The sequence below is a fragment of the Rosa rugosa genome, chromosome 7 (assembly GCF_958449725.1).
Source record: "Rosa rugosa chromosome 7, drRosRugo1.1, whole genome shotgun sequence".
NCBI lineage: Eukaryota > Viridiplantae > Streptophyta > Magnoliopsida > Rosales > Rosaceae > Rosa > Rosa rugosa.
The window spans coordinates 1,312,067-1,326,232 of NC_084826.1; the positions used below are offsets into that span (position 1 = coordinate 1,312,067).

The 14,166-nt window shown below is 42.6% G+C and overlaps 1 long non-coding RNA gene across 1 annotated transcript; it reads right to left on the reverse strand.

Annotated features, from left to right (window-relative positions):
- Positions 1-9,114: 9,114 nt before the first annotated feature.
- LOC133719994 (uncharacterized) lies at positions 9,115-10,350 on the reverse strand. Its single transcript, XR_009851618.1, has 2 exons — positions 9,783-10,350; positions 9,115-9,576 (listed from the first exon to the last, which is right to left on the reverse strand). It is a non-coding gene; the product is annotated as an uncharacterized LOC133719994 (long non-coding RNA).
- Positions 10,351-14,166: the final 3,816 nt, after the last annotated feature.

A 14,166-nucleotide genomic window follows, 5' to 3' on the forward strand; every position in this document is an offset into this window, starting at 1 on the left:
ACACAGTCAGCAGCCACGTCAACACCCAGTCAACGGTCAACGCCGGTCAGTTTTCCGGCTACTTTTCGGGGCAATTTTCCGGCGACTTTTTCCGGTCAAGATTTCCGGCAATTTTTCAAGGTAAACTTTTCTAAAAGTTCTCGTTTTTATTGTTTTTCTCTTCTTTTTCTCGGGGACTTGCAACCTCCCTTCTTCTACCCCCCTTTCTTTATCATAGGGGAGACCAAATTAAGCCGAACTGTGGGGGTTCGTGCTCACTCCAAGCTTAGAGCTTGTAGAGTCCTTCAAACTTAGAGTTTGTTGAGATAAAACGATCGACTGCAAACATCATTGTTTCGATCTAATCCAACCCCCATTGGAATTAAATTTCTTGGAAGCGACTACGCTCTGAAATTCCTAATTTCTTGGAAGCGACTACGCTCAGAAATTTTATATGTTTTCGTGGTAGCTTTTCACGCTCCGAAACTAACCCTAATTTCTTGTTCTCTTTCAGGATGAGTAACCTGAACAAATTGGACTTTGCTCCATTGGGAACAACTGGCTCTGAATATCACAGGTGGGTTCGTGATGTCCGCCAGCATCTCAAGGCCGATGGAATCCTGGATACGATTCTCGAGCCTAGCCAGGACGTGCTAACTGTTGAGCAAGCTCAAGCTTTGGAAGCAAATAGAGCAGCCTTAGAGGCAAATAAGGCGAAAGCCATCATCCTAATGACTCGTCATATGGATGATTCGCTCCAGTACGAGTGTATGAATGAAGAAGACCCCACAAGGCTGTGGGTCTCACTCGAAGAAAGATTTGGCAACGTCCGTGACTCCTTCCTTGCTTCCTGACCTATAAGTGAGATGGCATAGCCTCCGCTCCTATGATTTCAAGTCAGTTCTTGACTACAACTCGGAAGCACTTAGCATTAAATCCTTAATGGAATTCGGTGGTAAAGAGATCACAAATGCGATGTTGATTGAGAAGACTCTCTCTACCTTCCCCATTTCTGCATTGATGGTTGCTAAGAACTATCGAATTGATGTTACTGCAGGACGGATCACAAGGTTTCATGAGCTTATTGGAGCTATGAATGTCACTGAAAAGTATGACAACATCCTTGTGAAGAACTATAATTCGAGATCCGTGGAAATAGAGCATATTCCGGAATCCAATTATAGTCGTGCCCCTAAGAGAAGGCGCCAAGAGCAAAACCCTAACATTAGGGATACTTCTAGACTTTCTGGTCCATATAATCGCTCTACTTGGGAAGGTAATCGCCAAAATAGGCGAACACGGAATCGAAGAGGTCAACATGGAATGAGAGAGGGAGGCAACGCCTCTGGCCATGTTGGTGGCTCCACCAACACTAAGAGCCATCTTAATGACGCTTTCAAAGCGCCTCAATCAATGGAGTTTGACCAAAGAGATGTATGTTCTCAATGTGGAGTGTCTGATCATTGGGCACACATTTGTAGAGCTCGTGAAGAACTTGTCACCGCCTACAAAGCATATTTGTGAAGCAAAAGAAGCTCACTATGTAGAACAAGAAGATCAAGAAGATGATCTAGAGTGAAGGGTTGAAGACTACGAATCTGGCTGGGATCAATAGATCGCCAATTCTGTTTAAGTCTTTATTTTCCAAGAGATGTAGGCAATTGCCATATTATTTTTGTAGTAGATGCCTATGGTTTAGTCTTTCTTCAAAGTAGGCGTACTCAATGTAAATGTGATGTCTAGGAAGGTTTTGAGATAAGTGGTAATTAAGCGAGTTTTGCTCCACCGACATCTCCCTACTCACCTGGTCACATTTGCGTTGGAATTACCGAAAGAAGTTAGACGACTACCATTGTTTTGCATTAGCTAAGCATTTGGATTAGATTCTCCTAATGGTTAAGAGACAATAATGTACTCCGTTGGCTTATGAATAAAATTTTAAGTTCTTTTCATTATGACTCCATTTTGATTCATGAGCATGTTACTTTGTGACTACGATGGCTGGGCCATCAGTATTAATTCAAGGACATGGAATAGCCCAAGTTCTCTTTGCCAAATGGCACCTTGATTAATGTCACAGAAACTCTCTACGCTCCTAGGGCAACTCGCACCTATGGATAGCCAACGGATTCCATGCGAAAACGCATGTAGAGAACAGAAATGAGTTCCTTTGCAATGCCTCTGTAACGCCCCAAGCTGCACCTCACCAGCTTAAGCACGTCACAGTGCCGCGAGCCTCTAAAACATAAACCAAACGCTCGATTTAAATTCTAGAGAACCGCTAGGCATTTTGTTTGAAAACTTTTCGTAAAACACAGCGAAAGCTACAAATATTTTTGAGGTGAAAATCTTTGAGTTGCCCAAAAATCATTTTGTTCGTCCAGACTTGAAATGAATGCTCACTCAGGAGGCACAAGATTTAAGGACTAGGAATTTAACCACGTTTGACCCAAGAATTCCGGGACACAAAGTTCGAGAAATAGAAAGCAGTATAAAGCCCAGAAGGCGGTTTACCAAACTTGTTCCGCACACCCAGCTCCGTCCGCCATTGTCCCGTCACCAGTGCACAGTACCTGCATCCATACTGTTGTAGGGGTGAGCTTTCGTCCTCGCTGCTCTACAGGAACTCTACCTCAACTAGATTTAAAACCAATAAACAAATATTTGGGCTGCCCAGTATGAAAACATATTTAAACCAAATATTTAAAAGAACGACAAACTTTAATGATTTTCAACTTGAAAACCGATGCATGATGCTTAAATAAATACGGCGCCAAAACCAAGTATTACCTGATGGCCGGTCCCATAGACCCACTACACGACCTTACCTCAAATTAATTTATCACCAGGTAAGCGTAGCGAGAGCGTCCACTACCTAGCTACACACACGTACCGGGCCCGTCATTACAATCGGAATACCCGGACGACCGGCGTAACTAACCCTCCGGAGGTTAAGGGGATCGAACCCAAGGAAGTCAGAGCCACCCTTCGCTCTCAAGCCATCACACATTTTCTCACGGATTGGTTAGTATGCATTGCATTTTACATAACCAACCCATACCACTTATCATGCATCACATTAATAAAATATAAAAGAAAATCACCAACCGAGGAGAGTCCTGAATCCCTACCTGGATTCCGATGCGTTCTCTCACGTACTCCGAGAGTTGCGAACCTTCTGTTCCTCGGGTAACTGGAGTCCTAGATTCCGGCATTTCGATAGTTAATAACTTTTGAACAGTTAAACGAAATCTCGACGATTAATATATCGTCCAACCCCAACTTTTCCTGGTTTGACCAGGAGTTGACCAAGGGTTGACCACACTTGACCATTTGACCATGTTTGACCAATCGAGGTAGACTCGATATTAACCTCAATTATCGAACATTGACTTGAAGTTACGTTATCGACCAAACATATATACTTGTAAATTAATTCCTTTCACCTTCTATTTATTTAACATATACACAAGCATAGAACATTAGAACATGCTTCCAATCACATCAACAGTTTATCTCAATCCCCCTACACTCGGTCTTTTACTTCTATTTCGTATTTTATCACATAGTAATTCGACAGAATTTACTATGGACACCCAATATTTTTCCAACATATTTCGACTCAATACGGGTGTACCTAATTTACTCTAGACACCCATATATTACTTTAGGCCACTTCCACCACATAATTTCAATTCAACATTAGTCTTGAACAAAAGTCATTCAACTCAAGGCAAACAACCCACTCAACACAACCCGACCAATTTCTCCAATCACAACTCAACCAATTCAACCAAAACACGAACGCACACTCTGTACATGCAAATTACATCACATTGCCAACACAACATAATCTCCCAACTCAATTAAACCCAAGCAGAAATAATTCAAAAGCTCTTCAGTCCACAATTTCGAATTCATCACCAGAGCAATCTTCCAATTCAAAGTTTGGAATTATACCTTCGGTAATCAACTACAACCGAGCCACACTCACTGCCAAAACTCGACTAGTGAGGAGCTGATGGCTTCGACGCAATTCAACCCAACAATTTGTGATTAACAAAGCCCGGACGAAGCCAAGAAGAGCCGGAAAGCTGCCGGCGTAGTGGAACTGCGGCGGAGGCCGAAACCCAGAAACGAAAAATCATCAAACTTAAGCTAAATCGAAAAATAATTACACAAGCGTGAAGATTACGATGAGGAGAGGAGGTTTTATACCACAAACGGCCCAGAAGGTGGTCGGAGACGCCGGAATTTGCAGAGGTTGGCAGAGAGAGTTCGGGGCTTCCAGTCGTCGGTCCTCCGTCTACAGCCGGTGCATGCACAATCCGAGGCCACAGACGTGACGGCGACGTCGATGCGAAGATAATGCCGGTGGTCCGCCGCTGTGAGGTGGCCGGACGGAGTATCCCCGGTCGGATCCTCTTTGCAGGTCTCCGGGTCGCGTTTCGGGTCAGAGAGAACTCTGGTTCTCTTCCTCTCTCTCGATCCTTCTGGATCTCCCAACAGAGCAACACTTTGATATATATAGACTGATCCAATTAAGGATGGACGGCTAGGATCAAGCGGTGGGTGAATCAATGGCTGGGATTTCTCCACCTATTTTCTATTTCTTGTTTTAAATTCTAAAATTCCACAACTTCGGAAATTCGCTATAAATAGTTCGGTTCACCGAAAAATTCTCTGAAAATTTCCACGAACTCATCGTGACGTGTACTTCATTATCCAACTTCTAAATTGAGGATTTCACTTCACGAAATTTTTTGAAAATATTCTCGAGTACTTAACTTTTATCGAAATCGATAAGTAAATTATCGAACTATTTCACTTGAGCTCGATAAATTTTTCCGGGGCTCACAGTTCCACCCCCCTTAAATAAATTTCGTCCTCGAAATTTCCTGATTGGTCAAATGGTCAACAATACTTTACTTTTCATGTCAGACTCCAGTACCCATGACCTTTCCAATTTCTGATTTCTTGTGGTACAACTCGACTATTTCTAGTCATACATATCAACACCGGAGCTAACATTTCTCTTTACCAAGTGTTCCTCATTTATCACCCACAGGATACACTTCGCTCCGTTTAATTTTATTCTTCTGTACCTACAAGACAACCAGACTGAGTAATTAACAATTTCATTACTCTCCTCATAACACTGCCATACTTGGCATTTCCATAGACAATTTATGTCTATACCAAATAAAACTGGGTAACTACCAACCCTGTTACCCTAACTCAATATTGCCACTGCTGGCAACTCATAGCTGATTCACGTCTTCATCCAATTCCCGCTCACTACAAGTACACCTTGATCCGGGAATTTGAACTTAACCAGAGACATACTCAACTACCCGTGGGTATAATTTGGTTCCCCTTGTGGAACTCCCATCAACTAGGAACAACAAGTAGACGTCGTCGTCACTAACAAGAAATTCGCAATTCACCATGGAAGAGGTCACTGTCCTCAGAAGGACAAACACTTGCGAAGTTGGCTTAGCATCCGTCTTTCTAATCAAGCTATACGGGAAAAGCACGACGGAACCTAACAGCCGATTTCTAAAAGTTATTCCACAAATTTCCACGTGACGACACTTTACAAATTTTCTCATAGTGCACTCGAGTTCGTTACATATTCGTTTATGACGCCGTCTTGGCTAATGCATCCACTTCATGAACTTGAAAGCGAAGTACTTCGTCCAACCACGTGGACGATATGCGTCATGTTACCAACATCGAATCATGTTGCCCTACCTGCAACAGCCATGTGCCAACAGATCTTTGGACATTAGTTCGTCGAACTGATGATTAGTCCTGAAACGAGCTTCAGCAAGTGCTTCCGTCACTATCCGACGAAATTCGAGGATCACCGTTAAAGGTTCACCTCTTGAAGGCTCCAGTTCAGACGCTTCCCTTTCGAGCATAGCGTCAATCTCGGAAACTTGGCAGTCAAAATGTAGGGGAGCTGATGGTTAAGCAACCATGAACAGCAGTCGTAACGTACTTGATGTCAAATCACTTTTCCAGGTCACACGTCGTTCAGACCATGTCAAGTTATGTCGCTGAAGTCGCAAGTTGCGTTCCTGATGGTGACGACGCAAGCTTTCCGCCTTTCGTTCTTTGCACATCTCTTTTCCACCGTCGGTTGCCAAACATCTAGTAGTGTAGAGAATATCCTCCCTTACTACAGTTTACGTTGAACTTGATTTATATGGATAAGCAACCGAAAACAATGCCAAAACTTCGTTTTGCAAATTTCCTAAGAAAAGAAATTTGAGCTCTAGGAAATTCCAAATGATTTCCAATACCAAATCCGTAAACTTCCAGAAGGGAAGGCAAAGGAAGTGAAAATTTTTACCAAAACAACTTGCAGAAGAGTTTCCAAGTTTTCCTTTCTCGTAAAGCATATTTGGAAAAATTGCCACGACTTCATGTCCAATAGAAAAGAAGTGAAATTTTCCAAATCATTGGCAAAGATGCCAAACATTGTTGTGTTAAAATTTCAAAATTTCAGAGCTTTGGAGGTCACTAGAAATTGATTCCAAATTTGCTACAACAGAAAGTCAGCAAAACTTTGAGATTAAAAATCTCAGCCTTGAGACTAATTCGAAGGGTTAAAATTCCCCACCTTTGGGTGAAATTTGTTGGAATTGAAAACAATTTTAAAAATAACTTTGAAATCACTTTACTCGAAATACTTTTGCAACCCGAAAAACCTTTTCAAAACACAAGATTTTCTAAACCTCGGAAACAACTCAATTGGAGAGGTTTCAACGTTGAACTAGCATGATTTCAACTACAACCAGAACTTTAATGAGGTTGGAGAATCGTAAAACAACATCAACCAAAACAAGGAGATCAAAGTCAACGTAACTATTAGAAGGAAGAAATACTCGCAGTCTCTCTAGGATCCTTACCGGTAACACGCGTTGTTGTAAATGGCCAGAATCCCAGAGAGTCGCCTGCCCTTCCTTGAAATACGTTTGACTTGATGACCTTTCACCTAGAGTCGAGCGGTTTGATCCACGAAACAAAGTAGCCTTATTTTCTCGTACGTACGCGAATCTCAACGTTCAAAACTCGAGTCAACTATAGCCATAAGTGACATGGAGTTTCTGCCGCATATACGAGTGAGTTGAAGAAACATAATTCGAGAAGTCGCCATAGAGGTCGCAAGGTGGACGCACACCCCTTCTCATTCTTCCCTTATGACACGCTTCGGGTCCATGCTGAATCCGCATTATCTTGTTTAAGCATTCCCGAGGAGGTCTACACACTACAAAGTATAACATAGGGTGACCTTAGTCAAACCCATAAATCTTCTAATCGCGTAGCTTCCTCGGCTACCCCAAAGCAACACCTTATATGGTACCACTCGCCGAAACCATGCTTTCAGATTTTACAATCCTAAAATTTCACAAGCAACGTCAAATGGCGAGTGCTAAAGCACAATTAAATCTCTCTTACTTAATTTCGAAGTCGACAGGTCTAAGCGAGGAATTTCATTCTGTTGTTCAGTAGAGTAAGTAGCTGAAGATCCACTTTTCCCTGACTCATACCCCTGAGGCACGAGAAGCGTCAACGAGTTGCGCTCGACAGCATCTTCCCGAAATAATGATTCGAATTCCTCGAGAGTTGTCAAATGACATTTCAAGGCTAACATGAGAGCAACAATCAACATCACCACTCAAACAACCAACCAAATTCACAGTATCACTTTTACAAGTTCCCACATTAATCACATTTACATAAACCCAAGTTTGTCGTTCACATACCTTGCTCCATTTATTTTTACCTCATACTGGGCCCACATCTTTGCCGCGGTCTGTGCACTGTGGAGGAGCTTTGGGTGGCGATACTCATTCAGATTCAAGAAAACCAAATAAAAGGATGAACAATAACTGGACTCGATAAAGATTACAAGACAGATGCAACATCGAGTCCCACCAACAATATTTCAATGAATAGGATTCACGTGAATATGCACAATTTGGAAGTGAATCCATAAACCAATTCAACATAATGTAAAACATATAACAGTTGGACTTGAAAAGACTTTAAGACAAATCACAACAATCGAGTCTGTGGAAGTAATCAAGTGAACTAGACTCGACAAGGTATCCAAAGAAGAAGCAATTACCAAGTCCAACATTTGACAAACCAGATTCACTGAACAGAGCGATGGCAAACAACCGAATCGGTAAGTGAATCCAACAATATAACAACATTCAAAAGGATAGAAAATCACGCAACCACAATTTCAATTACAAAGACAAGTCGGAACATAAGTCAACCTTTCGAAGAAGGGATAACGATTTTTCGGATTAAGGAATCCAAAAAGAAAACAAACAATAGTTCCGACTGACAACACGTCGAAGTTTCGGAGAATAACTCCAGAGTCATTTATTTGTCGCAAGTTGTATTCAGTAATTAACAACATTCAACCTCGGTATACATTAGGCGGATCCGGTGGCCAGTCGGGCCCTAAACCGCGTGAAGAGTTGTAATTATATGAACACACACTAGCAACAATCATTTCTCACTACGAAGGAGTGAACCGGAATTTCATGGTAAAGAAATTCCTAAAATCTCCCACGTAACCGGAAATCAAGACTCTAGACAAACTTCAAAAAAAAAACTGTTTAAATTAGTACAAGGTTTTGTTCCAAAGACCTCAAATGTAAAAACCCACGTTAAAACGATTTTCCGCTAAAACTTCCCTTTTTCGGTTAAAAGCGTCTTTCCGACAAAACACATTTCAAAGTCGGTGCGGGTTTAAGAACTTAAATAGTAAACATCGAAAACCTAAAACTTTTAGTCAAACCTTTTTACCAAATCGCCTTTCAAAGCACTTTCGCTTTTGGCCCCTTTTTCGAAATCTCCTTTCGGAGACACCTTTAAAACCCGCTTGTGAACCGTTTTCACAAAATCCTTTTTCCGAAAACTTCGTCGAACGTTTTTGAAACTTGGTCTTAAGAACCGAAGTCAAACCTTTTCGAACGTTAGGTAGAAATTCTAACAACTTTTTAAGTCAAAGGTTCCGACTTCCGAAACACGTTCTTAACCAACCATTTCCCAAGTCAACTTACCAGAACTTGGAAATTTTCACGAGCTGACAGAAACTTTTCCGGGTATTCAGAGGTTTTTAAATCGTTGAAATCGAAAACTCAGAAGCATTGCTCTGATACCACTTTCTGTAACGCCCCAAGCTGCACCTCACCAGCTTAAGCACGTCACAGTGCCGCGAGCCTCTAAAACATAAACCAAACGCTCGATTTAAATTCTAGAGAACCGCTAGGCATTTTGTTTGAAAACTTTTCGTAAAACACAGCGAAAGCTACAAATATTTTTGAGGTGAAAATCTTTGAGTTGCCCAAAAATCATTTTGTTCGTCCAGACTTGAAATGAATGCTCACTCAGGAGGCACAAGATTTAAGGACTAGGAATTTAACCACGTTTGACCCAAGAATTCCGGGACACAAAGTTCGAGAAATAGAAAGCAGTATAAAGCCCAGAAGGCGGTTTACCAAACTTGTTCCGCACACCCAGCTCCGTCCGCCATTGTCCCGTCACCAGTGCACAGTACCTGCATCCATACTGTTGTAGGGGTGAGCTTTCGTCCTCGCTGCTCTACAGGAACTCTACCTCAACTAGATTTAAAACCAATAAACAAATATTTGGGCTGCCCAGTATGAAAACATATTTAAACCAAATATTTAAAAGAACGACAAACTTTAATGATTTTCAACTTGAAAACCGATGCATGATGCTTAAATAAATACGGCGCCAAAACCAAGTATTACCTGATGGCCGGTCCCATAGACCCACTACACGACCTTACCTCAAATTAATTTATCACCAGGTAAGCGTAGCGAGAGCGTCCACTACCTAGCTACACACACGTACCGGGCCCGTCATTACAATCGGAATACCCGGACGACCGGCGTAACTAACCCTCCGGAGGTTAAGGGGATCGAACCCAAGGAAGTCAGAGCCACCCTTCGCTCTCAAGCCATCACACATTTTCTCACGGATTGGTTAGTATGCATTGCATTTTACATAACCAACCCATACCACTTATCATGCATCACATTAATAAAATATAAAAGAAAATCACCAACCGAGGAGAGTCCTGAATCCCTACCTGGATTCCGATGCGTTCTCTCACGTACTCCGAGAGTTGCGAACCTTCTGTTCCTCGGGTAACTGGAGTCCTAGATTCCGGCATTTCGATAGTTAATAACTTTTGAACAGTTAAACGAAATCTCGACGATTAATATATCGTCCAACCCCAACTTTTCCTGGTTTGACCAGGAGTTGACCAAGGGTTGACCACACTTGACCATTTGACCATGTTTGACCAATCGAGGTAGACTCGATATTAACCTCAATTATCGAACATTGACTTGAAGTTACGTTATCGACCAAACATATATACTTGTAAATTAATTCCTTTCACCTTCTATTTATTTAACATATACACAAGCATAGAACATTAGAACATGCTTCCAATCACATCAACAGTTTATCTCAATCCCCCTACACTCGGTCTTTTACTTCTATTTCGTATTTTATCACATAGTAATTCGACAGAATTTACTATGGACACCCAATATTTTTCCAACATATTTCGACTCAATACGGGTGTACCTAATTTACTCTAGACACCCATATATTACTTTAGGCCACTTCCACCACATAATTTCAATTCAACATTAGTCTTGAACAAAAGTCATTCAACTCAAGGCAAACAACCCACTCAACACAACCCGACCAATTTCTCCAATCACAACTCAACCAATTCAACCAAAACACGAACGCACACTCTGTACATGCAAATTACATCACATTGCCAACACAACATAATCTCCCAACTCAATTAAACCCAAGCAGAAATAATTCAAAAGCTCTTCAGTCCACAATTTCGAATTCATCACCAGAGCAATCTTCCAATTCAAAGTTTGGAATTATACCTTCGGTAATCAACTACAACCGAGCCACACTCACTGCCAAAACTCGACTAGTGAGGAGCTGATGGCTTCGACGCAATTCAACCCAACAATTTGTGATTAACAAAGCCCGGACGAAGCCAAGAAGAGCCGGAAAGCTGCCGGCGTAGTGGAACTGCGGCGGAGGCCGAAACCCAGAAACGAAAAATCATCAAACTTAAGCTAAATCGAAAAATAATTACACAAGCGTGAAGATTACGATGAGGAGAGGAGGTTTTATACCACAAACGGCCCAGAAGGTGGTCGGAGACGCCGGAATTTGCAGAGGTTGGCAGAGAGAGTTCGGGGCTTCCAGTCGTCGGTCCTCCGTCTACAGCCGGTGCATGCACGATCCGAGGCCACAGACGTGACGGCGACGTCGATGCGAAGATAATGCCGGTGGTCCGCCGCTGTGAGGTGGCCGGACGGAGTATCCCCGGTCGGATCCTCTTTGCAGGTCTCCGGGTCGCGTTTCGGGTCAGAGAGAACTCTGGTTCTCTTCCTCTCTCTCGATCCTTCTGGATCTCCCAACAGAGCAACACTTGGATATATATAGACTGATCCAATTAAGGATGGACGGCTAGGATCAAGCGGTGGGTGAATCAATGGCTGGGATTTCTCCACCTATTTTCTATTTCTTGTTTTAAATTCTAAAATTCCACAACTTCGGAAATTCGCTATAAATAGTTCGGTTCACCGAAAAATTCTCTGAAAATTTCCACGAACTCATCGTGACGTGTACTTCATTATCCAACTTCTAAATTGAGGATTTCACTTCACGAAATTTTTTGAAAATATTCTCGAGTACTTAACTTTTATCGAAATCGATAAGTAAATTATCGAACTATTTCACTTGAGCTCGATAAATTTTTCCGGGGCTCACAGCCTCTAATGATTGCGAACGAAGGCGCATCTTAGAGAAGTTTATGTGTCTCTCTAGTGGACTCTATGTCACTATTCGAGCTATTAAATCCAATAAAGTTATGAGAGAAGATCTCTTGGATTTAGACACATATTGGCTTTGTCTCGACAGGATAAGTCACCCTGGTCATGATATGATGATCCGTCTACTAATGACTTCACATGGACACCCTCAAGCGAAATGAAGCAAGAATCAAAAATTGGTTCCTGGAATTAGCAAGACCGCAACAATAGCAGCATCTGGCGCTGCAGCTGTCTTGGGGCGCCATATGGCCGCCCAAGTCCCTTGTGACAACGCCATATATGGCGCTACCCATGGCCATGACGCCATGGATGTCAATCCCCATAGTTATAACGCCATGGATGCCACTTCCCATGGTCATGACACCATAATGGGTGATGTAGTCACAAACTTTGCTTCAATATGCGTTTCAAACACTCAGGCCCAACCAAAACTCTCTTTGGTTGCTTCTAAGGCCTCTCGCTCATTTTACAAAGCCACTTCCTTTGGAAAATTAGGACTGAGACCGTCCTATGCAAAGGATATGAAAATACTCATTATGTTCTTACATAGAATCCGTAGGGATTCTGTGGACTGATTCCACCAACTTGCGGATGTTTAAATATCTCATGATGTTGGTTGATATGCCAACACGCTGGTCCCGTGTTGTGCCATTGTCCACCTGTAATGCTGCTTATGCTACACTCCTAGCACATATCATACAACAAAGGGCTCACTCCCCGGATCATCCTATTCCGTCAATTGGACTTGACGATGCTAGAGAGTTTACATCGAAGACTTTCGATGGTTATTGCATTGGGACTAATGTTGGACATTATATTCTCATGAACACACCCACATGGTCTCGCGGAAACGACTACGATGGTAGTCCGGACATTGGTAATGCGCACCAATATCCGCCTGGGGTGATGCAATATCGCATGCAGCCATGCTAATTCGTCTACGACCTACCGCCACTTAATGTCTCTCTGCGTTACAGCTAGTGACTGGGTACAAGTATTTTGTACTTACACACATTTGAGTGAGCCATTTATGTGCCAATTGCGCTGCCACATCTCACTATGATAGGTCCTCATAGACGAATGGGCAACTACGTTGGATTTGAGACTCCAACTATCGTCCGCCACTTAATGCCCTTGCTAGGCGATCTCCTTACCGCTAGATTTGCGGATGTCACTTTGATGAGACAGTCTTCCCGTCGTTAGGGGGAGATAAGAACACGAATGTTCAAAAGGAACGACAAGAATTGTCGTAGTCTGTCCTCACTATGTCTCATCTCGATCCCTACTAAAGTGACGAGATCACACAAACATGCTGCAAACATTCCTGCAAGGATGGACGTCCCTACGAGAGGACGTTGCGCCACCCTACACGGAGGTAGGCATGGCGCCAACGCCATAGAGAGTGGCACTTTGGCGTTACAGGCCATGGCCCCAGCTAGGATACGTGGGAGGCCCGTGGGTTCGAATGATACTTTTGCACATTCCAATCCTTTGATCATCAAGACTCAAAATCCGTCTCATGAGTATCTTCCGGGTTATGGTTATCGTTGGGGGACGCCTCAATGTCAGAACCTATTCCTGAGAATATAGAGCACTATGAAACTTACACTAGTGTACATGAGACGTGGGATAGAAACTCCATCATAATTGATGATGTAGTTGCACATTTCGTTGCGCATGAGTTTGTTGAGTTAGATGATATCGAACCACGCTCCGTTGATGAATGAATGCCAACGTAGAGAGATTTGGCCTTAATGGAAATATGCGATCCAGGTTAAGATAGATTCTCTAACGAAGAGGAAGGTTTTCTGAGCCAGTAATGCCAACACCTCCTGACATAAAACCTATTGACTAATGGGTCTTCGTTAGAAAGCGTGATGAGAAAAAGAGATGGCAATCTCGCCTTATGGCGCAAGGCTTCTCACAAAACGCCCTGGAATCGACTACGATGAGACATATTCTCTCGTAATGGATGTCATTGCACTCCACTACCTTGTCAGTTTGGTAGTTTTCGAATAACTGCACATGCAGCTTACAAATGTGGTCACTACGTATCTCTATGGGGATCTAGATACGGAATATACATGAAGGTTCATGGTGAACTTCATTTACCCAAGTCAAGTGGCTCTAGACCACGAAGCGCGTTTACAAAGAGGTTGAAACGCTCACTAAAATGACTACTTGATTGGGAAGGGATATGCCCACGCGTTTCCATAACAAGTTTAGGATTCTATCGCGGTTCATGTTGGACATG